Raw genomic sequence first — 26639 nt, forward strand, 5'->3', positions numbered from 1 at the left:
AAAGAGAATGGAAATTATTCTTATGTCCTAAGCTAACGTCAAATAGATAGGAGAGTATGTGCTACACAGCAGTAAAAGACTTTTTTATAGGCAGCACGATAGCGCTGCCTAAGTAAAGAAAGATGTTGGCACAACGTATTATCTATTTATTTCATTCTATTTTTTTTGGTTTGTTTGTTTGTTTTAGACAAGGGTACTTCGTATAGAGGGAGTTTTCGTAGATCCTTCATAAAGAGTTCATTCAACTGGAACTTGAGAGGAATAGTGTCCTTATTAATAGTCAAAAGTTATCGGAGGGCAAATGCTCCACGCCCATTGCTTTTGGTCAAAATTTTGAGACAAACATTTTTTTAACGTAGTTGAAAGGTCCGGAAATTATGGCTTTAAGGATGACCCCCTCCCCAGCACACACACACAGTCCTCAGGGAAATGATCGTAATTTATGACCTCGGGGCATATAAAAAAAATCTTATAGAAAGCGTGGTCGTATAAACTTTGGATTGGGCTCATTGGATAAGTAATTAAAACCTCTAGAGCCCATTTTAAGAGTCAAAGTGATCGGCGGGCAGCTATCCCACCCCCACATGTGTTATTTTCCCAAAATATATCTAACAGAAATTTTGAGATATTCATTTTACCGAAAATAGTCCAAATATCATATGCCAAGGTTTTTGGGGTTGAAACAAACTGCAAAAGCCTGGGGGCAAGGGTTGTAAGTTATACTCCGGGGGCATTTAAGGTTGGTATGGAATGGATGGCTGTATGAACTTTAGAGGAGGCTCATTTGGTTGAAAATTGGAAGTCAAAAGTCATGGAGGGAAACTACCCCCCCCCCCCTAGAGCCCCCCTTTTCACCAAACGCATCTGATTAAAATTGTGAGATAGTTATTTTGTTCAAAAAAGGCCAAAGAATGTATAATAGCCTCTAGAGTTGACACAGTCCCCCTGCGGCCTGGGCGATCGTATGAACTTCAGATGAGGCTTATTTGACTGGAAATCGTGAATTATACTGCCCTTTTTAAGAGTCAAAGTAATTTAAGACCAACCAGCCTCCCCCCACCCATCATTTCGCCGAACACCTCCGATCCAAATTTAGAGATAGCAATTTTGTTCATCGTAGTTGAAGGGTTCTGAAATTATGTATTTGAGGAACACAGCTCCGCTCCCACAGCTCTAAGGGCAAGGGTTATAAGTTATGCCCAACGGTCATACAAATTTTTATAGAAAAAGTGGTCGTATATACTTCGGAGTGGGACTCATTGGATTGGTAATAAAAATTTCTAGTGCCCTTTCAGAGAGCAGCTACCCCCCTCCTACATGTCGTGTTTTCCCAAAATACATCCAATAGAAACTTTGAGACAGGCAGTATATTCATAATAGTCCAAAGATCATATAACAAGGCTTTTGAAGTTGATACAAACCAAAAAAGCCTGGAGGCGAGGGTTGTAAGTTATACCCCTGGGGCATATAAGGTTTTCATGGAAAAGATGGCTGTTTAATTTTAGAGGAGGCTCAATTGGTTGAAAATTAGAAGCTCTAGTTCCCTTTTGAGAGTCAAAAGTGAAGGAAGGTAACTAGCACCCCCCCCCCACAACCCATATTTTCAAGAAACAGATCTTATTGAAATTATGAAATAGCGAGTTTGTTAAAAATAGTCGAAAGAAAATATAACAATGCCTCTAGGCCTGACACAACCGCCTAGCACCCTGGGATAAGGGTTGTAAGTTATACTCTCGGAGCATATAAAGTTTTTATGAAATGGGCGGTCATATAAACTTCAGATGGAGCTCACTTGATTTGAAATTGAAAGTTATAGTGTCCTTTTTAAGACACAAAAGTGATTTGAAAGCAACTATTCCCAGCCCCCGCTCTAATTATTTCCCCAAAGACAACCAATCAAAATTTTTAGATAGCAAATCTGTTCATGGTAGTTGAAAGGTCTGGAAATTATGTCTTTGAGGAAGACACCCCCGCCCCCAGAGCTCTCAGGGCAAGCGTTATGAATTATGACCTGCGGCCAAATAAGGTTTTGATAGAAAAGGTGGACGTATATGCTTTGGAGAGGACCCAATAGATTGGTAATCAGAAGTTCTAGTGCCCTTTTTAAGAGTCAAAGTGATCAGGGCGCAGCTACTGATCATGGTGCTGATGGTGATATTGATGGCTGCTGATAGTGATTAATACAAAACCACCAAAGCTAAGGGAAAATGGTTGTAAGCTATGTCCCTGGGACATTTAAGGTTATCACGGAAGGGATTATTGTATAAACTTTAGAAGTGGCTCATTTGACTGAAATTGAAGTTCTTGTCCTCTTTTGAGCGTCAAAAGTGGCGGAAGTCAACTAAACCACCCCCAGCTACCCCTCTTTTCCCAAACGCATCTGATTGAAATAGTGCGATGGCTATCTAGTTTAAAATAGTCCAAAGAACATATAAGAATGTCTTCAGGATTGACAAAACCCCTAGAGCCCTGAAACAAGGGCTTTAAGTTATGTCCTGGGGGCAGATAAGGATTGTATAGAATTGATGATCGTATAAAATTAAGACGGGTAACACCTGGTTTTAAATTGGAAGTTATACTGCCCTTTTTAAGAGTTAAAGTTATTTGAGAGCACCCCCCACCCCCATGCCCATCATTTACTAATGCAAACCTCCAAAAAAAAGTTTTGAGACATCAACTTTTTTAGCATTGTTGAAAAATTCAGTAATTAAGCGTTTGGAGATGTCAACCCCACCCCACCTCCCACCCCCCGAGGCCTCACCGCTAGGGTTGGAAGCTATGCAATTTGTTCATTGTTTACATATAGTTTATGTTATAGGTATATAGTATATGGTATAGTGTATGCTTTACTTCTACTTTCCCAAAATACGAAGGACATTAAGATGAATCTTTCAGGGAATGTTGAGGGGAAAGTTGAACTAGGTCAAAACATGATATGCGTGTGTGGGTTGTCAAAAGGGTGTAACTCAGGAATGACTGAGAATATTAGTTTGGAGCTTTCAGGGAATGATAAGGTAGATGATCAAGTGATTAAAAAGGCAACATTTGCACGCTACTACTACTACAACTACTGCTGCTTCTACTACAATCACAACTACTATTACTACTACCACTACTATCGCTAAAACTACTACTTCTGTAGCGAGCAATACTGAGGCTAATGAGGTTGTCCCCTCCACGACACCTCGATCTTTACGCTAAAGTTTGACTCTGTCACCACTCTACTTTTTAGAACAATCACAAACTTTAGCGTAGAGAGCGAGGCGTTGTGGATGGGAAAACCTCTTTCATATACGGAATAATTTCTGTTCGTTTTCAGTTTTAATGTCGCTCCTTACCTGCAGTCAAAAACACTTGTTTTTTTTTTTTTATTGTTCAAGATCAAGGTGAATCCTACAAAGAATATTTAGATGGATGTTGAACTAAATCCAAACCAACTAGGATCATGTAGATTGTAAAAAGGGTGACAAATCAATATCACAATAACAGTTTACATTATTAAGTTGGACCTTTCAGGGTAAGTTGTGACGGATTTTGAACTAGCCAGAATACACTATGTGTATGCTTATTAATACTACTTGTACAGTTACTGTAACTAATGACACTATGGGAATTGAGTTGAAACGTTTGGAGGGAGTTTCAATTAAAAGAAAAAAAACTATATGCTAGCAAGTATTTAAAGATCAAATAATAAATATAAAATATTTTCGAAGTTATTTTTTCGAAGTTATCTATTACAATAGTGGTATTTCAATAATTGATTTGGGTATTAAGTTGGAACTTTCTGAGTACACTTAAAGGAGAACATCATCAAACCAAAAGGCAAAATGTGCACACTACTGCTAATACTTCTGTACTACTACATTTACTTCTACTACTACTACTACTACTACTACTACTACTACTACTACTACTACTACTACTGCTTCTACTGCAGCTACTTGTAGGGCTAAGAGAATTCAGACGAAAATTTCAAGCAGTATATGAACATACAGGTTGTCAAAAGGACATATCAGCAATGTCATAGCAATGGGTAATTGTGTTAACCACACCCACCATTTGCTCAAATACAACAGATCAAAATTTTGAGATAGCTATTTGTTTCAATTTAGTCGAAAAGTACAGAAGTTATGTCTTTTAGGATGATATCCCCCCTCCACAACCCTCAAGGCAAGGGTTGTAAGTAATGCTCTGAGGGCATATAAGGTTTATATAGAAAGGGTGATCGAAGGGGGCTCATTGGTAATCAGAAGTTCTGGTGCCCTTTTTAAGATTCAGAGTGAATGGTGGGTGGATCCCCCCATATCTCATATTTCCCCGAAATATATCTGATACAAATTTTAAGATGGCCATTTGTTGTCTTAGAAACTTCTAAAAGAGCACATTCGAATAAAAATTGAAAGGGTTAGAGCCCTTTTTAATAGTCGAATGCGATTGGACGGTAACTAACCACCCTCCCACGCCCGTCATTTCCCCAAACACATCTAATCAAAATTTTGAGATATCCATTTTGCTCAACGTAATTGAAAGTTCCAGAAATTATGTCTTTGACGAAGACAACCCCTCCCCCGTAGCCCTTAAGGCAAGGGTTGTAAGTTATGTCCTGGGGCATATAAGGTATACATAGAAAGGGTGATCGTATAAACTTCGGAGAGGGCTCATTGGATTGGTAATCAAAAGCTCTAGTGCCCGTTTTAATATTCAGAGTGATTGGAGGGTGCATATCCCACCTCCCACATCGATTAAGCACCAGGGGTTGTAAGTTATGCCCCGAGGGCAAATAATGTTTTTATGGAAAGGTTGGTAGTAAAAAAAATCAGGATGGGCTTAGAATTTGATTAGAAATCAGATGTTCTATTGCCTTTTTAATTAGTCAAAGTAATCGGAGGGCAGCCACATCTCCCGGGCAGATTTTCCACAAATGCAACCGATAGAAATTTTGAGATAGCCATTTGTTCAAAAATATTCCATAGATATAAGATCTTTGGGGATGAGACAATTTCCGAGAGTCCGAGGATAGGGTTGTAAGTTTCGTCCCACGGGCATATAAGGTTTTTACGATAGGGGTGGTCGTTTGAACTTTAGAAGAGGCACATTTGTTCGGAAATGTATATTCTTAATTCTTTTCTGAGAGTCAAACATTTTGGACAGCAACTAGCCCCTTCCTCCCTGATATGTTATTTTCGCGAAACGCATTCAATTGAATTGTGCGATAGCAATTTTGTTACCAATAGTCTAAAAATCATATAACAAATGTCTTTAGGATGGACATAACCAAGAGCCCATGGGCAAGGATTGCAAGTTATGCCCAGGGCATATAAGGTTTTTGTTGAACGGTTGGTCGTATAGGCATTGGATCGGATGGAGCTCATTTGATTTGAAGTCGGAAGTTTTAGTGCCGTTTTAAAGAGTCAAAAATGAATGGGAGGCAATCAGACCCCCTCCTAAGCCTATCATTCTCCAAAATATATCCGGTCGAAATTTTAAGAGATCTATTTGGTTCAGCCTTGTTGAAATGTCCAGTAATTATGTCTTCGGGGATGTCAACCTCCCCACAGTCCTCAGGACAAGGGCTGTAGGCTAGGCAATTCGTTCATTGTTTATACATAGTATATGTTATTGAGAAAGGTATGCATGTTTGAACGTTATTTTCCAGGAAGACGAAGGGCGTTCAGGTGAGCCTTTCAAAGAATGTTGAGGGGATTTTTGAACTCAATGAAAACACAAGATGTGTAGAAGGATTGTCAAAAGTGTGTACCAGTGGAATAACTGAGTATATTAATTTGGGAAATTCAGGAAATGTTATGGAATATGATCAAAAAGACAACACTGCTCTTTACTTAGGCCGCGCTATTGCGCTGCCTTTGAAAAACTGAAAAGATATAAAAGGTTTTTTTTCCATGAAAAGGACTATGTCAATAAAAACAAACAGAAATTAATCTAAAAAACTTTTTCCACTGAACACGTTTTTGGAAGAAAAGTAAGTAGCTCCATTAAGCCAAGAATGAGCAAAATTAAAGCCAAATAATCTTTCAAGCGTAAAACTACATGTCACTATAAATGAATAAATAAAATAAAAAAGAACAGAAATTGCAATAAATAGCCGAGTCAAACTCAAAAAGAGCAAAGAATAACGCTTGGAAGATTATTTGACTTTATTTTTGCTCATTTTTCACTTAATGGAGCTTTTTATTTTTATTTGAAAAACTTGTTTGTGGAAAAAGTTATTTAAATTATTTCCAAAAATTGATAACTTGTTATAAGCCAAAAATTCAGAAACCATACGTATTTTGGACAAGCATTAAATGCAATATCTTTTAAAAATTTTCAAAACAAATGTCAAAGTTAAAACAACGTTGTACATTAGCAAGAGTTTGAAACTTTTAGCCATTAGGGATGTTCCTTCCATTAAACTTAGGGCGCACAAAACTTCATGTTTTTTTCATTTTGGACCAAAAATACTGACTTTTTTTAGACACCCTAATATAACTTATTTAACTTTCACATAGGGTTGTACAATTAATTTGTATTTATCCCAAAACATGGACAATTTTATCAAAACAGTATTTTATCCGAGAGTCGTTACTCCCCAAAGTGGGCATCAGCTTTAATTTTTAAGCCCAATCAGGTGGGGAGAGGGGAGTTAAACAGAATCAAACGCTTAGACTTCAGTTTGTGCTAAGCCATGCATTAATGCTTCCACAAGGTAAACTCAAATCTCCAACTAAGTAAAGGCAGGAGGATAGTTTTCTCCATGAAATGTATCACATTTACAGAAGGCTTAAATTATTTTTTGTTTATAGCATTAGATATTCTTGCTTCACTTAGTAATACCCCACCCCCTTCCAAAAAACAAACAAACAGTTTATAAGAATAAAAAGACCATCATTGTACAATTTGAACTTTTCTTCATTTTTGTTTTATGGAATCTATCGACTAGGCATTTGAGCCATTTATCTATTGAAGGACAGTAGTTAATTTAATTTTGAGTAAAAAAATTGAAAAAATTGACATGACACCTTGTCACCTAATCCCTTCTCCTCGTTGCACAGTTTCAATATTTGCACATTTATCTTTCACGTGGCAGTTCTTCAACCGTCTATTTATTCATCTAAAGCTTTCTCAAAAACGAGTTATTTAACTTTTCATCACCGAAGTGCTTTGTTTTTCCTCCTAATATGTTAAGCATTCATACAGGTAGTTGGGCAATCAAATCTTTCATTAATAGTGTATTGATAGACTTCTCATCTCTATGGAAGGGATCAAACTTGAGGAATCTCAAGGTCATTGACTTGTAGAAACATTCAAGAGAACAAAGACATTAAGCTTGGAAGTAATACAAAATGTTGTTTGATCTTTGAGGAAAATAATGATTTCGTGATAAGTCAAAAATATAATGTTGTTTTAATGATTATTTCTCTATTTCATTAAATATTTTGATATCTAAAATACAGCACTCATATTGTGAGTTCAAAATGTTCATAGCGATAAAATTTAAGTGCGGAAACCTTCTTATAGCGGAACTCGCGTAAAACAGAAAACCTGGCACAAGCAAAAAAAAATGTCTAGTCCCTTCAGAAAACTTTTAAATATTTCTATGTATACTGATGTGGAATATTCGTCTAACGCGGAAACAAAAAGTTAGAAGATACTAAATTAGCATTTTCGGGCAGTGTAATGCAAAAAATCCTCCGATAAATCACAAACTGCTCGAAAATATATTGCCATTTAATAGATCCTTTGTCGAACAAAAATACATATGATACATGTTAATTAAGCGAAACATACCCAAGAAGTGAAGTTAGGTTAATCCTAATGAAAATATAACCTTCATTTAACCTGTATTTTATATAATAATATAATTTGAGCTCTGAATTTGTACAGTAATGGTGGATGTGGGTGTAAAGTATATGGACAGCGCCCCTAGCCTAAACTGCAACCTCCCTAGTGTACAAATATATAGCTCAAATTATACAAGTTTAATGTATTCTGTCACCCATCATTTGTCTCTGTGGCTATGAAACTGATTTTCTGAGATCTAGCTAAGCGTAATTTTTGACCCCTACTTCCAGAATGGTCTTTGTACTGTTCAGTTTCATTCGGAAAACTAAGGAAGACAGTGTCATAATGCAGTATTTTGGAGAAAAAGAGAATAATTCTAGAACGTTTTTAAGTCTCCAAATGCATGTTGTAACCCTATTTTAAAAACAGGCAATTAAATCCATTTATTAAATTTTAACTGTTACACACTTTTTTTGAGAAAGCTGGCCAAGGTTTGAAGAGGGTTTTCACAAACACGTCAACATAGCATTACATATTTTAAAAAGTACTAAGTTCTAGTACCATTAAATGCTAAAATTCACCCCTATTTCCAGTATGGTCTGTGTATTGTTCAGTTTCGCTTGGAAAACTAAGGAAGACAGAGTCATTACGCAGTATTTTCGTGAAAAAGAAAATGTTTTTAATTCTCCAAATGCATGTTGTAACCCTATGGTAAAAACAGGAATTAAATCTATTTATTAAATTTTAACTGATACACATTTTGTTTTGGTGCCACACCTGACACAGTCCCCGAAACGCTTCGACCACTTCCATAAGCACTTCAAAACGCTCCTCAACACTTCACACTTCATACTTCGACACTCCTCCGAACGCTTGGCAAATTTCCGCCACGTTTGGCACATGCCAAACGTGCGACGCCACGGTTTGATGAGGGTTTTCACAAACGCGTCAACACAGCATTACATATTTTAACAAGTAATAAGTTCTAGTACCATTAAATGCTGAAATTCATGCATTCTAAATTATATCCTTTTAATAAGTTGCTATTTTCTAAATAAACAGTGAATTCGCTATTCACTGTTTTGTCAGCTGATTTAATTTTCCAATCATACAATGTAAATTGTTTCAATTCATTTTTATATTCATACATCTATATAACAAACTATGTATTTCATTCCTCCTATTTAGACACTTTTTAGGAAGAGTTCAGCAACCAAAATGTTTTTGTATTTTATGCAATTTTGCTCGCCCACAAAGAGGACAAGCATTATTTAAGCTAACCTTAAACTTCAATTTACTATTTTTGTCTCCCAGTGTTTGAACTGGTTCGATTTGAACGAAAAGAAAAACATCAAAAATTATATTTTAACTCACGCACGTTTCATGGCCATTGGATTTGAAAAGTATATGTTTCAAACCTGCATCAAAGGATTGAAGCTAACGAAGAGACCCCTAAACCAGCGAAATCTTTAATATTATTTGCTGATGACACTTCATATACAGTGACAAGAAGGTCTGAATAAGAGCTAGTTTAGACGCTATCAGATGATTGTAATTGACCAAGATTGTAAAATGGCTAAGTCTCAACAAATTGAAACTCAATTATAGCAAATCAGCGTTCATAATTTTGGCCGTTCAACAAATTATTATCCTCAGCTTAAAGAGCTTAAAGTTGGTCACGCAATTGTGCCTAGAAGGAAATCAGTAAAGTATCTTGGTGTCATTTTGGACGAAGTTTTAAGTTTTTCAGATCATATTCAGTGTGTCACATCAAAAGATGCTCGAAATATAGGAGTTATTAGAAAAATGAAGCATTTTTTTCCACAACTTGTTTTAAGATTGTTGTGTTGTTCACTAGTACATCCTTACTTGTTATACTATTGTTCGGTTTGGTCAAGTACATTCGCTGTTCATCTTAAACCATTACGTATGCTACAAAATGCTGTTATTCGGATTTTAAATGGATGTGATTCTCGGTTCTCAGTTACATCAGCTTATATAAAAATCCGTATTATGCCGCTTGGTGGTCAATTCATTTTTTATAGGTGTCAGTTTATGTTTGATCTGTTATATTACCTAGCGCCTGATTGTTTTGGAAATAATTTTATTACTGTATCGCAATCTCATAATTATAATGTACGAATTTTTGCAGAATTTAGGAAACGACCTAAAAAATCAACTCGGTCTGGGTTTTCAATGCGTCAGGTCTTGCCTGTTGTATGGAATATGATTCCTGTGAGTTTGTCTGAGGAGACTGAGAGGCCGGCCTTTCGGGAGCTGTTGAGTAACCATTGTCTGGGTTGCTATGAATTTTGATTTATTTGTTTTTATTCATTTGATTTTTTTTTTTGTTATGAAAAAGGTAAGGAATTGTGGTAGTTTTTCTCGCAAGCACTATAGGATATTTTGAGTTTTGTTTAGGAACCCGTATTTGTTTGTTAAGTTCTGTTTATTGTTTATTTTTTTTATTAGTTGTTAATAATTTTATGTTTGGAGTATACCGGACAAGCCTAGATTTCTGGGCTTCTTGGTATTTTTTTTCTTTTGTTAAGTTTTTTGTTCACAATAAAGCTCCCTTATATTCGAAAAATACAATTACTTAACTTAGAAGTTTATGTTCCAAACTTAAAGCATAATTTTCTAAATAGACAAGGATACACAATCACAGAATATGAGCTTGGGGCCATAAATAGAGATTATAAACCTTTTTGGGGTAATTCAGATGTTGATTCAATGTACCGTGCATATATGACACTAAATCATGGAACCTAAACCTTTAAGTTGCAGAAAATTGATGTTCAATGGACCACGGAACATTCGATAATGTTCACCCATGTTTGTCACAAATACCGTTACGCAATTCAATATTCCCATGCTCTGCTGTTCGTGCAACCGTTGGAAATGCTCCTTTTGTTTGGATTATACTCGTTCGAATCTGAAAACGGATGTTACACGAAATTTAGAAACTTTTTGGATTATCGACTTTCAAAAATCCAAATTTTGAAAAGTATTCATATCATTATCGGTTTTTCCAGTAACTTGTTACAGTTTCCCACGGGGATTCTATTGATCGAAAGAGAAGAAATGTCGTTTGATTTCCTTTTCTCAGCAGTGTGTGGGCGGGAACGGAGACATGAGAATCTGCAAGGAACTATTGCGGACATGCTTAGGAAATAATAAATTATGTTTAACGATGGAATTTCATGCTGACCAACATCAAGGTATAAACTGATTGAATAAGAAAGATACAAATAGAAGTAAAGAGCCAAATTAAAACTTAAGCGAACAGAAATTATTCTGTATGTGAGAGGAGCTGTCCATTCCTCAACTCCCGACTCTTTGCGCTGAAGTTTTATAATGCTGCACTAAATGTGTTTATTGGTGCAACAAGTATGCAACTGACTGCCTTTTAAAATCTTTTAGCAGCAAGGTTTGGTGTTTAAAGCAAATACACGTCAATAAGCTTGTCCATTCTTGAGATATTCTGAACAATGTTTTTGTTCCAAATGACCTTGCGCTTACGCAGACGTTCTTCAAAGTTTGGCGACAAAAAGTAAAACTTAAAAGTAAAACCATAAAAGCGGGGGGATGAGGAGGGAACAGTCTGCTCATATGTAGAATAATTATAATATTCTTCTGAATATGCTTTTAATTCAAACAGAGCCCCTCTCGTAGGTAGTTTGAAAACATAGGCCTGAAACACTTTTTGGAGGCTTACATATTCTCCTCCCCATATGAGGATTCATTGACTAACAACCTAATATATAATGCATAGCTATTTCTATGGTCTATAATTACGGTTTATATTTACGGAGTACATTCATGCTTAGGGAAGAAAGGTATTCTGCATTCCAGCATTGCCTGCTAGACTTTGAGTCTTATAAATACCCTTTCACTAGTTCTCAGGATATTTGCTAAATACCATTTTGGCCCTGTTAGGGCCAAAATGGTTGTGGCGTGATCTCGTCTGTTACTTAAAACGGCACTGGATCTTTAGATGGTCATGCAAATGAACCCTCAGAGGGAGTCAGAGAGAGAGAGAGAGAACTCGCGCGCGTGGGAATTTGCTAGAGATATATGGTGGGAGATCGAGAGAGAGAAAGAGAGAGAGAGAGTGAGAGAAAGTGATGTTCCCTAATATAACTTATATTTACAGCATTCTTGAGGAGGGTCTGGGAAAATCAACTGCCGGTCTCTTAGTCCGTAATAACATGTAAATAAGATAAATAATAATAAAAACCACTGGTACCTTTTCGGAGATCCAGTGATTGCTTTTTCTTAAATCAACTCATCGATACGGAAAGATGCAACATTACGCTTCCTAGGCTAATTGAATTGAGTAAACATTGTGGAGTCTTGATTTGTATTCAAAGATTACAACAAGAGAAAATTTCCTTTTAAAGTGGAAAGTGCTCCAAGAAGAGAAGAACAGTAATAAGAAGACATATTTATCCACAAAAATGGCAGAATTACAATAAAGTCAAGAAAAGAGAGAGGAGTAATATATCACATGAACTATTTTACATAAGCAGTCATTGGTGACTAGGATTATTGACAAATTTTATAGAACTGTGCAGGATCCTAAGCCCAAAGGTTTTTCTTTGGAAGTAAAAAGTCCTTCCAGAATGGCGGTTTTCCTTTGTGGAAGATGATTTTGCCAAACAGATGGACCGAATGAAACTTTTATCCGCTAATCAGTGGCAAATTACCCGTAGTTCACCTCTTAGCACAAGTAATGATTTCCTGCTATACCCAGATATACCCAGAGCTCTTTTGAAATAGTTGGCTGGTAATCTCACCAGAATTTTTTTTTCTTGTGTTTCTTCTTTATATAGTAAAAATGCATTTCCTTCAGTCTAAAATTTAGATAAACTATCTAACAAGGGATTTGAACAGTATACATCTTGATACGCTGAGACATTCATAAATGGGTTACAACTCGGGCTCATTATGAGGGACAGGATTCCAGTTTTCACGAGGCCCATACCCCTTCGAAGCCCAGTCGTGACACTTTTTTTAAGTTCTTCCAGGCGCAGGTGTTACTCACGTCATATGGAATGTTTTTTAAAGAGATACAGGTGCATGTTAAATCATAGGTTTTACTTTTTACATAATAGAGTCTTTAAAAAAAACTTTTAGGGGCTTTTTTACCACATTATTTCTTTGGGTGTTATGTTATAGGGAGCGTTATTCTTAAAAACTCGTGAGGGGTAAGAAAAAACCTTAAGGGCCCACTACTGGAAACATTTAAGACGCCAAACCCTTAGCGAGCAATTCCACCAGCCCCCTCCAATGTGCATCCAAGCATCCAATGTAGCATACATATCTATTGGGACCCTAGAAAGCAATTCGAAGGTGACCCTAGTATTCAATTCCATTGGGGGCTCTAGCAGTCAATTCTATCGGAGGCCCTAGCAACCAATGTCAAAGGAGGCCCTAGCAACACATTCCAACGAGGTCCTAGCAGTCAATTCCAACGGGGCCCTAGCATCAAATTTCACCGGTAGCCCTTAACCTAACATAACCAACGGGACCCTACAATCCAATTCAACCAATGTCCTAGCGAGCAATTCCAACGGAGGCACCTAACAACTAATTCCAAAAGAGGCCATAGCATCCAATTTAATAGGGGGAGCTACCAATTTCACCAACAAGACGTTTTTCAAGATGTTTCAAGATTTCTTTGGTTATTATGTAATAGCAGAATGTTTTGCTTATGTTAAGGATGATATGATCTCGCACTATATGCTAAGCTTCAATCACCACTTGTAACAAGGGAGGACACAAACGTGGGGTTAAATAATACTTTAAGAGATTTTATCTTCTTTCAAGGTGTTTTTCTCAGGGAATTTTTATTTTCTAATTATTTTTTATTTTTTATTTTCCGGATTGAGCCATGTAACAATCCATTAAAGCTATTGATTTTTGGTCTATTAAATACACCTACAAATTACAACGATATTAACTTCCTAACGTGATCTAGTCAGGTTAAGTGACACAGCAGAATTTACAAAGCAATGGCTTTGAGATATTTCATCGCGTATATGATTACGTACTGAAGTTTTATCCTGAAACAAGTAATCTAAAGAATGAAGGCTTTTTGTAGTATGTACAAATCTTATTAATAGAAACATGATACAAAACCAAAAAAATCACAAAAAAAGCAGTTAAAACTGAGCAAACAAAAATACGAAACGCGAAAAGACTTACAAAGGATAAAATATAAGCGAAAAAACCCATGAATTAATGAAAGGTTGGAACCCTAGCAACCAATTCTTTCAATTCCCGTCTGTAGCAATCAATTGCTAACAAACAAAACTTTATAGTAGCCATTATTGTACATATGGCATTTTTTTGGATATTTGCCATTAAAAATATTCATTTACGCTAGAATCGATCGTTTAAACTTAACAAAAATTGCCATTAGTATTTCTTCTGATGAGACCTAGCAATCGATCACAACATTGCACGATGTACCAGCTCCCGATGACACCTTTTTGGGGCATATCATCACACCTAAGAACTTTTCAACCTTTTGTCCTCAAAAATAAATTTAGAAACTAAAAATGACCATTGCTTTTATTTGAACAGTGGAGACTTGCCGTTTTATTGCTATATTGTGATGTTCCATGGCAAGTCCCAGCCACTAAGGCTCAATGGCTGACATACAGAACTTTCTAGCAGGCATTAGCACACATATGGCTTTTTTTGGGCATTTTCCTGCAGAAAATATTCGTTTACACTAGAATCGATCGATTAAACCTAATAAAAAAAAATCCCCATTAGCTTTTCTTCTGGTGACTGCTAGCAACTGCGGTCAGCTTGGTACAATATAACAGCTCCCCCAATGACCTCCTTCTGGCGCACATTATAACACCTAAAGGTTTTCCCAAAAAAATAAATTTATAAACTAAAAAATGACCATTGTTTTTTGTTTGAACAGCTCAAACTTGCCACTTAACTGCTACACTGTGATATACCAATTCCATGCCTATGTCATTCATTGGCCGAAAAACGACACCTTCTAGCAAGTATAATCACTCATATGACATTTTTTGGGAATGTTCCTGCAAAAAATATTCATTTACACTAGAATCAAACGTTTAACCTTAATGAAAAATCCCCATTAGCGTTTCCTCTGATTACTCCAAGCAATTGAGATCCGCATGGACCACTGTACTAGCCCTCCCCCCCCCCCAGTGACAACCTTCTGGCGAACATTATCGCACCTAAGGGTTTTTCAACCTTTTACCCGAAAAATAAATTCATAAAATAACTATAAATAAACTATAAAATGATCATAGTTTTTGTTTGAATAGTCGAAACTTGCCCTTTCACTGCAATACTTCAACGTTCCATGGTAATTCCCAGCCTGTGACACTCAAAGGCTGACTCACGGCACCCTCAAGCAAGAATTATCACACATATGATACTTTACGAGTATTTTCCTCGTAATCCACTCGTAAATCCACATAAGCGTTTTTTCTTATGACTCTTAGCAACTGATGCCAGTGTGGCAAAATCTACCACCCCCGACGACACTTTTCAGGTGCATATTATCACGCTTTAGGGTTTTTCAACCTTTTCCCCTCAATAATAAATTAATAAATTAAAAAATAACCATTGTTTTTATTTGAATTTTTGTGTGCTGATTTTTGTTCGTGAAATTTGCTGCATGTTAATTTTTTCTCTTCGTGATACTTCTACATGATTATTCTCGTCGTAAATCTGATTTTGTAAATGGAACTTCTTGCATGCTGTTCGTTTGTTCATGAAACTGATTTTGTTCATGAAACTTGTTGCGTGCCGATTTTGTTCGTGAAACTTGTTGCGTGCTGATTTTTGTTCATGAAACTTCTTGCATGTTGATTTTTCTCTTTATGTACCTTGTAAATTGATTATTCACCTGGCGAAACTGATTTTGTTCATTGAACTTGTTAGATGCTAATTTTTGTTCGTGAAAATTGTAGCAAGCTGATTCTTGTTCGTGAAACTTGTTGAATGTTTTTTTTCTTCGTGAAACTTGTACATTTATATTTCTCCTCGTGAAAATGATTTTGTTCATGGAACTTGTTGTGTGCTGATTTGTGTTCATGAAACTTGTTGTCTGTTGATTTTTCTCTTCGTTAGAGTTGAACATTTATTTTTCTCCAGGTGAAATGGATTTTTTTTTTCATGGAACTAGTTGCGTGCTGTTTTATGTTCGTGGATCTTGTTACTTGCTGATTTTTGTTCGTGAAACTTGTTTCTTGTAGATTTTGCTCTTCGTGAAACTTGTACATTTATTTTTTTCCTCGTGAAACTGATTTTGCTAATGAAACTTGTTGTATGGCGATTTTTTTGTTCGTGGAACTTGTTACGTGCTGATATTTGTTCATGAAACTTCTTGCATGTTGATTTTTCTCTTAGTGAAACTTGTACATCAATTATTATCCTCGTGGAACTGGTTTTGTTCATCGAACTTGTTAAGTTCTGATTTTTGTTAATGGACTTTGTTGTGTGCTGAATTTTGGCGTGAAACTTGTTTCATGTTAATATTTCTTTTCGTGAAACTTGAACATTGACTTTGCTCCTCGTGAAACTGATTTTGCTCATGAAACTTGACACCTGCTGATTTTTATTCGTGGAACTTGTTGCATGGTGATTTTTGTTCATGAGACTTGTTGTATTTGGATTCTTCTCTTCGTGAAATTTTTCTCCCCGTGAAACGCAACTTGTTCATGGAAATTACTGCAGGCTGATTTTTGTCCATAGAACATGTTGCTTGCTAATGTTTTTTCCTGAAACTAGTTGCATGTTTATTTTTCTCTTCACAAAATTTTGTACGATTTTTCTCCTCGTGAAACTGATTTTGTAATGTAACTTGTTTCGTGGTGTTGTTTGTTCGTGAAACTTTTATGGTGCTTATATTTCTTTTCGTGAAATTTGTAAATATATTTTTCTCCTAGTGAACCTCATTTTGTTCATGGAGCCTGTTTCATGCTGATTTTTGTTCGTGGAACTTGTTGCGTGCTGCTTTTGTTTGTAAAACATGTTGCATGTACATTTTTCTCTTTGTGGAACTTGTATATTTATTTTTTTCCTCTTGAAACTGATTTCGTTCGTGGAACTTGTTGCGTTTCGTTCGTGGAACTTGTTGCGTGCTGATTATATTTTGTTCGTGGAAAGTTTGCATGCTGATTTTGGTTCATGCAACTCTCTGCATGTTGAGTCTTCTCTTCGTAAAACTTGTAAATTGATTATTCTCCTCGTTAAACTGATTTATATTTGAACTTGTTGCAAGCTGATCTTTATTCGTAAAACTTGTTGCATGTTGATTTTTCTCTTCATGAAACTTGTACATTCATTTTTCTCCTCGTGAAACTCATTTTGTTCATGGAACTTGCTGCGAGCTGATTTTTCTTCGTTAAAATAGTTGCTTACTGATTATTGTTCGTGAAAGTTGTTGGGTGTTGATTATTCTCCTCGTTAAACTTGTACATTGATTTTTCTCCTCGTGAAACTAATTTTCTTCAAGGAACTTGATGCTTCCTGTTTTTTTTTTGTTTTTTTTGGGGGGGGAACTTGTTGCGTAATGATTCTTGTTGGTGAAACTTGTTGCAAGTTGGTTTTTCTCTTCGTGAAGAATGTACATTGATTTTTCTCCTCGTGAAACTCATTTTTCTAATTGAACTTGCTGCGTGCTGATTTTTGTTCCTGGAAGTTGTTGCGTGCTAATTTTTTTTGGTGAAGCTTGTTATATGTTGCTTTTTCTCCTCATGGAAGTTGTGCACTGATTTTTCTCATCGTGAAACTGATTTTATTTGTGGAAGGTGTTTCGTGCTGATTTCTGTTCGTGGGACTTATTGGTTGCTCATTTTTTCTCGTAAAACTTGTTGTATGTTGATTTTTTCTCTTCTTGAAACTTGTAAATTGATTTTTCTCTAGTAAAACTGTTTTACTCATAGAGCTTGTTGCGTGCTGATTTTTGTTCGTGAAAATTAATTTATCTTAACATTTTTTGCTGTGAAACTCGAAATAAAGCGATTTATTTTTTCATGAAACATAATGTATCATAAAATTTTCCTTCCTGAAAGTTGTTGCATGTTGGTTTTTCTTCGTGAAATATTATCCTTGCTGATTTTTATTGTGAAATTGTTACATGTGGGTAATTTCACGATTTATCTTGATACATGTGTTTGAGATACTAGTTATATTTTTGTTTCTTCTTCATCAAACGTGCGGGTACGCTTGCTGAACCCAGATTAACCTAGCTTAAAATAGCTCGGTTAGGTTAACCTACCCTAGTAGCATGTATGAAAAAGGCTTACGAGTTTCACGAAGAAAAAACCAACATGTAGTTAGTTTCAGAAAGAAGAAATAGTTATATAACTAATTTCTATGAAATCAGCTTCACAAGGAAAGCATCAATGTACAGGCTTCACGAAGAGAAAAATGAACAAGCAACAAGTTTCACGAACACAAATCAGCACGAAACAAGTTCCACGAACAAAAATCAGCAAGCAACAGGTTCCATGAACAAAATTAGTTTCACGAGGGAAAAAATCAATTTGCAAGTTTCAAAACAAGAAAAATCAACATGCTAAAAGTTTCACGGACAAAATCAGCATGCAACATGACAAAATCAGCAAGTAACAAGTTTTGAAAACAAAATCAATTTCACCAGGAAGAAAATCAATTTAAAAGTTTTAAGAAGCGAAAAATCAATATACAACAAGTTTCACAAACGAAAATCAGGAAACTACAAGTTCCACTAATAAAAATCAGCACAAAAAGTTCCATGAACAAAATCAGTTTTACGAGGAGAATAATCAAGTACAACTTTCACAAAAAAAAACATGCAACGAATGACTTGAAAAAAAATCACGAAAAAAACAAAGTTCCTTGAACGAAATCAGTTTCACGAGGAGAAAAATCAATGTGCAAGTTTCACGAAGAGAAAAATGAATATGCAACAAGTTTCACGAACAAAATCAGCTTGCAACAAGTTCCATGAACAGAATTAGTTTCGCTAGGAAAAAATCAATATTCAGGTTTCACGAGGGAGAAAATCAGCAGGCACTAAGTTCCGCAAGCAAAAACATCAGCACGCAAGCAAGTTTCAAGAACCAAAAAAAGCACGCAACAAGTTCCATGTACAAAATCACTTTCAAGAGGAGAAAAATCATAGTACATGTTTCACGAAGAGAAAAATCAACACCCAACAAGTTTCACGAACAATAATCAGTACGCAACAAGTTCAGTGAAGAAAAATCAGCGCGCAGCAAGTTCCATGAAAAAAAACAGTTTCACGGGAAGAAAAATCATCTAGAAGTTTCACGAAAAGTAAAAAATCAACATGTAACAAGTTTCACGAACGAAAATCAGAGCTCAACAGGGTCCACGAACAAAAATTACCACACAACAAGTTCCTTGATCAAAATAAGGTCCACGAGGAATAAAATCAATGTAGAAGTTTCACGAAGAAAAACAAACAAGCAGCAAGTATAACGATCAAAAGTAAGCACGCAACAAGATCCACAAAAAAAGTAAATACGCAACAAGCTCCATGGATAAAATCGGTTTCATGAGGAGAATAATCAAGATGCAAGAAGTTTCACGAACAAAAACCAGCAGACAAAAGGTTCCCTAAACAAAACTCAACACTCGACAAAAACCATGAACAAAATCAGTTTCACGAAGAGGAAAATTAATTTATAAGTCTCACAAAGAAAAAAATCAACAGGCAAAAAATTTCACAAACAAAAATTATCACGCAACATGTTCTAAGAACAAAAATCAGCACGTAACATGTTCCATGAACAAAATTAGTTTAACGAGGAGAAAAATGAATCTACAAGTTCCACGAAGAGAAAAAAAAACACGCAACAATTTTCACGAACAAAACTCGGCATTCAACAAGTTCCACGAACGAAATTCAGCACACAAGGAGTTCCATGAACGAAATCAGTTTAACAAGGAGAAAAATCAATGTACAAGTTTCGAGAAGAGACAATTCTACAACAGCCAGTTTCAGGAACAAAACTCAGCACACAACAAGTTCCACGAAGAAAAAAATCAAGACACAACTAGTTCCATGAAAATGAATCAGCTTCACGAGGAGAAAAACCAATGTTTAAGTTTCACAAAGAAAAAATAAACATGCAATAAGTTTCACAAAAACCAGCACGCAACAAGTTCCACGAAATAAAATCAGCACGTAACAATTCCATGAAGGAATCCAGTTTCACAAGAATAAAAACAAGTGTATAGATTTCACAAAGATAAAATTCACATGCAACAAGTTTCACAAACAAAAAACAGCAATCTAAAAGTTCCACGAACAAAATCAGCACGCACAAGTTCCATATACAAGATCAGTTTTAATGAGGAAAAAAGCATGTAGATGTTTCACGGAGAGAAAAAATCAACATGTAACGAGTTTCGCGAAAAAACATCAGCACGTAGCAAGTTCCACGAACAAAATCAGCACAAAACAAGTTCCATGAGCAAAATTAGTTTCACGAGGACATAAATCAATGAATAAGTTTCACGAAGAAAAAATCAACAAGCAAAGAGTTTAACGAACAAAAATTAGCATGCAACAAGTTCAAATAAAAACAATGGCCCTTTTTTAGTTTATAAAATTAATTTTGAGGAAAAAAGGTTGAAAAATCCTTAGGTGTGATATTGTGTGCCAGAAGGGTGTCATCAGGGGTAGTACATTGTGCCACGCTGGCCTCAATTGCTAGGAGTCATCAGAAGAAAAGCTAATGAGGATTTTTTCATTAAATTTAAATGATTGGTTCTAATATAAACGAATATTTTGGCAGGAAAAGGCTCGAAAAATATCGTATGTATGATAATGCTTGCTAGAGGTTGTCGTGTGTCAGCCATTGAGTGTCACAGGCTGGGAATTACCAGGGAAAATCACAATATAGCAGTGAAATTGCAAGGAATAAACGATCGATTCTACTCTAAACAAATTTTTTTTGCAGGAAAATGCCCAAAAAAGTAAAATGTGCGATAATACTTGTTAGAAGCTGTCGTTTGTCGGCCATTGAGTGTCAAAGACTTGGAATTGCCAAGGAATATTAAAAACCAAATGTTATTTATTAGTTTATAAATTAATTTTCGAGGGAAAAGGGATGAAAACCCGTAGGTGTGATAATATGCACCAGAAGGGTGTCATTTGGGGGGCTGGTATATTGTGCCACACTGACCTCAATTGCTAGGAGTCTTGAGAGGAAACGCTCTATGTCATATGTGTGATAATGCTTGCTGATGAGTGTTGTGCGTCAGCCATTGAGAGTTACGGTCTTTGGATTGCAATAAAACACTGTAATCTAGCAATGAAATGACAAGTTTCCACTGTTCAAGAAAAAACAATGTTTTTTTAGTTTATAAATTTATTTTTGAAGGAAAACGTTGAAAACCCTTAGGTGTGATAATATTTGCTATAAGGGTGTCATTTGGAGGGCTGGTACACTGTGCCACGCTAACCTCAGTTGATAGGAGTCATCAGAAGAATCGGTAATGGTGATTTTTTCATTAAGTTTAAACGATCGACTTGTGTTAACAAATATTTTTGTAGGAAAATGCCTGAAAAATGTCATTTGTGTGAAAATGCCTGCTAGAGGATGCAGTGTGTCAGCCTTTGAGTGTCAGTGGCCGAGAATTGCCATGGAACATGGCAATCTAGCGATAAAATGGCACGTTTCCACTGTCCAAATAAAAACAATTGTCATTTTTTAGTGTATACAATTATTTTTAAAGGGGAAAGATTGAAAACCCCTAAGGTGTGATAATTTGCACCAGAAGGGTGTGATCGGAGGCTGGTACATTGTGCCACGCTAGTCTCAATTACTATGAATCATTATAAGAAACGCTAACGGGCATTTTTTCATGAAGTCTAAACGATCGATTCTACTGTAAATGAATATTTTTGCAGGAAAATGCCCGAGAAATGTCATATAGTAGTAACAATTTATTTAAACCCTTTTTACATACACGAAATGCACATAAAGGAGTACAAAAATACAGAAAAATTAAATAAAATGGAAACAATAAACAAGAAGAAACTCACAAAATAAACAAACAATATCTCAAATACTTTCGTAACATAATTGAGCTAAACAATTAAGTGGAAAGTAGACAACATTTTCCCGAAGCTTATGGAACCTATCCACAAGCTGGTCCAATTTTGAGGATATTTTTAAAGCGCCATATCTATTCGAAATGTGCCGGTTGCGAGTCCAGAGTGGTAATTGCAGAAGATATTTACAAAAACGGAAGAATAAATATCTAATTTCCTTACACTCAGATATTGTGAAAACTCCACAAAGGGATCAAAAGGCATACGGTGCAAAAAAAAAAGCGTTGTAAAGTTTGCCTAGGGTTATTTTGTAAAACTGGCCTTTAACTCGAGCAAGTAGCCCATTTCAAACTTCTCGTTCAATACCAATATAACAACTGTTTTAGTATTTTAACGTTTGATTTAAACGGAAAACCTAAATAATACAGAGAGGACGATGCAGAAATAGTTTCTGGGCCAACGTTGATAGTAACGGAAAGTTGTTGAGCCAACATATGTAAGATAAAGGCTGGTAGAGGGTGTCGTGTGTTAGTCATTGAGTGCCACAGACTGGGAATTGAGATAATTGGTTGCTAGTATTTGCACCTTTCTTTAGTTCATGGTTGTATTTGCTTATATTTTATCCTTTACAAGTTTTTTCTCGTTTTGTGTTTTCGTTTGTTGAGTTTTCATTGCTTTTTCTGTGATTTCATTGTTTTATAATGTTTTTCTATCAATAAAATATGTATGCACAATAAAAAGCTTTCATTCTTTAGATTAATAGTCTCTGGATAAAACTTCAATACATAATCATTTACGTAATGAAATATACAAAACCAATGCTGTAAAATTTGCTATATAACTCAACCTGACTAGATCACGTTAGAAAATTAATAACGCCGTAATTGGCACGTGTATATAATAAATCAAAAATGAATAGATTTGCTGGATATTTACACGACTCAGACATATTAATTAGAAAAAACGCGAAACATAGATAGAAAACATTTCCACTAGAAAGTTTTTCTTGAATAGTAACAATAATAGCAAGGCTTGTTGGCACAGATGTACAAGGCACAGTTCCATTGAGGGGACGCCCGTTTTGAATCCTAATGCGGACAAAAATTATTAGAATATAAAAGTCCCATGAGACAAACATCTTGAAAGAAAACGAAATCTCTTAAAGTATTTTGTAACACCCATGTGTGCACCGTCATTATGTAACACTCACTTGTGTTTCCTCTACTGTTACATGCGTGGATTCCCCAGGGGCTCTGAAGTCTAGCATTTTACGCGAGATTGCATAATCCTTAACATAAGTAAACATTCCCATATTGCATAATATCCGGAGGAATCTTGAAACGTCTTCAAAAATAGCCTTTTCGATGAAATTGATTACTAGGGGACCCCCCACTGGAATTGGATGTTAGGGCTCCCATTAGGATTGCTCGCTAGAACACCGGTTTAATTAGATTCTAGGCCCCCATATGCTAGATTAGGGGCTACCAGGGAAATTGGATGATAGGGCCCATTTGAATTGACTGCTAGGACCCCATCGGAATTGGTTGCTAGGGCCTCTGTTGGAATTGATTGCTAGGGTCCTGGATGGAATTGACTGCTAGGGCCCCTAGGGCCCCAGTTGAAATGGTTGCTAGGGCCCCGATGGTTAGGTAAGAGGCTCCCGAGGAAATTTGATGCTAGGGCCCCTGATGGGATCCTGTATATAGGCTTAGAAGAACATTAACATCTTTGCCTTTTGTCACAACTATTGAAAATATTATTTCACTACGGAAAAAATATAAAAACCAACAAAGAAAATACTATATTCTCCCCGTACATGATTAAAAAGTACACATTTTAAAAGCCATTCTGAATTAAACTATACTTAAGGCTGATAAAACAATCGCAATGCGAAGTAGTACCGCTCTTATTTTAAGAATGTTGGAACACATGCTTATGTTAGTAGTTGCATCAGCGTTGAAAGTATACCAATCCAGACTAAATACAAAACTCCACTATAAGAGTAATACTTTAAAAAAAAAGCAGACTGGCTATTGGAATTTAAATTAATTTAAAAAAAGAAAACCTTCTAAAAAAGAAGTTCTTCAAACAAAATTAACGAACCATACTAAAACTTAAGACGAGCAGAAATTGCTTAAATTTTTGTCAAAATGTCGACAAAAAATATCACTACAATAATCAAGATGAATGGAAAGAATTAATGCAAATAAACTTAAGTTTAAAATATAACGGTGCTAGTTCCTGGAAATCAACTCGAGATTATATTAAAAGTAATTTAAAATTTTTCAATGATATGACTAAAAGAATTGTCTATAATATAGTTTTTGGTAAAGCGCAGACGACGCAATGAACTTTCGAAAGTTTACGATTAGGAGGGGAAGAAGTGGCCTAACTCCTGTGTGTGGTAATTTTTGTTCCTTGTAAGTTTTACTTGAGTATTCATTAAATTTTCTTCTCGTTTTAAAGTTTTTTTTTATTCATCTATATCAGTAGCCGTTACCTTTATTTTTGATATGATTATTTATTCTAACAAAAAAACAAGTTTTTTTAAATGAAAGTAAGGAGCGACATTAAAACTTAAAATGAACTGAAATTACTCCGTATATGAAAGGGGCTTTTCCTCCTCAACGCCCCGCTTTTTACGCTAAAGTTTGACTCTTCCTCTTAATTCTATATTTTAAAACAGTAAAAAAATTTAGCGAAAAGAGCGTTGCGTTGAGGAGGAAAAGCCCCTTTCATATACGGAGTAATTTCTGTTGGTTTTAAGTTTTAATGTCACTCCTTACTTTCATTAAATAAAACCTGTTTTTTGTTGTTGTTTATTTTCTGGACGTTTTTGAATTAATGCATTTTTTTATCCTGGCTCTCCGTGCATAAGTAATTAAAACGAAATTTGCATATTAATTTTTTGGGGCTAAATGGCTTTTTCATAATTTTAATCCAGAGATTTTAAGAAAAAAGAAGCGAGAGAGGAGGCCTTGTTGCCCTCCAATTTTTTGATTACTTAAAAAGGCAACTATAACTTTTAATGTTTTACGAACGTTTTTATAAATAAAAAATATACGTAACTTACGAATTAACTTATGTAGCGAACTTCTATATTCGTATGTTTTTATTGCGTATATGAGGGGGCTCACCCCTCGTCGATACCTCGCTCTTTACACTAAAGCTAAGAAATTTTTCCAATTCCTTAAGAATGACCCCTGAGACACAAAGGCCGTAGAATAAATAGTTGAAATTACTAAATATACTTTAGCGTAAAGAGCGAGGTATTACGAGGAAGTAAGCCCCTCATATGCGTAATAATTTCTATTCGTTATAAGTTTTAATGCTGCTCCTCACTTTCAGTAGAAAAAACTTTTCATATTTATTTTTTCACTTTTTTTTAAATAATGCTAGAAAATCCTGCGCCCCCTCCATTGAAAGTCTCTTCCCCCATTAGAAGTTCCCCATGGAAATATCCTCCCCCGTAACCCCCCCCCCTCAACTCTCCCCCAAAACCAAAAAAAATCCTCTGAAATGGTCTGTACACTTCTCAGTAACCATCACTATATGTAAACATAGGTCAAAGTTTTTAACTTGCAGCCCCTCCCACGGGGACTGTGGGGTAGTAAGTCGTCCCCAAAGACATAGTTATTAGGTTTTTCGACTATGGTGAATAAAATAGCTATCTCATAATTTTGATCCAGTGATTTTTGGGAAAAAATGAGCGTGGGAGGGGGCCTAGGTGCCCTCCAATTTTTTCGGTCACTTAAAAATGGCACAATAACTTTTAATTTCCGTTAGAATGAGCCCTTTCGCGACATTCTAGGACCACTGAGTCGATATGATCACCCCTGGGGAAAAAACAAAAGAACGAAAAAAAAAACAAAAACAAAAACAAACAAACACGCATCCGTGATTTGTCTTCTGGTAAAAATGCGAAATGTCACATTTTTGTAGATAGGGGCTTGAAACTTCTACATTATAGTTCTCTGATACGCTGAATCTGATTATGTGATTTTTGTTAAGATCGTTTGACTTTTACGGGGTGTTTTCCCCTATTTTCTGAAATGAGGCAAATTTTCTTAGGCTCGTAACTTTTGATGGGTAAGACTAACTTTGATGAAACTTATATATTTAAAATCAGCATTAAAATGCGATTCTTTTGATGTCGCGATTGGTATCAAAATTCCATTCCAAAATTCAAAATTTCCGTTAGAATGAGTCCTCTTGCGACATTCTAGGACAACTTGGTCAATACGATGACCCCTGGGAAAAAACAAACAAAAAAACATAAAAATAAATAAACACGCACCCGTGATCTGTCTTCTGGCAAAAAATACGAAATTCCACATTTTTGTAAATAGGAACTTGAAATTTTCGCTATAGGGTTCTCTGATACGCTGAATGCGACTTTTAGGGGTTGATTCTATGACTTTTAGGGGGTGTTGCCCCCTATTTTCCAAAATAAGGCAAATTTTCTCAGGCTCGTAACTTTTGACGACAAAGACTAAATTTGATGAAACTTATATATTTAAAATCAGCATAAAAATCTGATTCTTTTGATGTATCTTTTGGCACCAAAATTCCGTTTTTTAGAGTTTCGTTTACTATTGAGCCGGGTCGCTCCTTACTACAGTTCATTACCACGAACTGTTTGATTTTCATTCGTTTTATGTATCATTTATTCTTTGACAGTAATTTTTGGTCTTTTCAAGATTGAATTATTATACTACTTTATTTCTGCTCGTCGCTTTTATAGGGTTTTTAACTTGAGAGAGTGGCAAAAAAAAAATACAAA

The 26639-nt window shown here is 35.7% G+C and overlaps 1 protein-coding gene across 1 annotated transcript in view; it reads right to left on the reverse strand.

The window, feature by feature from the left end:
* LOC136033746 (regulator of G-protein signaling 17-like) overlaps window positions 1–26639 on the reverse strand; it is a 163805-nt gene that overhangs the window by 127665 nt on the left and 9501 nt on the right. The window lies entirely within an intron of this gene.

Source organism: Artemia franciscana, chromosome 12, assembly GCF_032884065.1.
Source record: "Artemia franciscana chromosome 12, ASM3288406v1, whole genome shotgun sequence".
NCBI lineage: Eukaryota > Metazoa > Arthropoda > Branchiopoda > Anostraca > Artemiidae > Artemia > Artemia franciscana.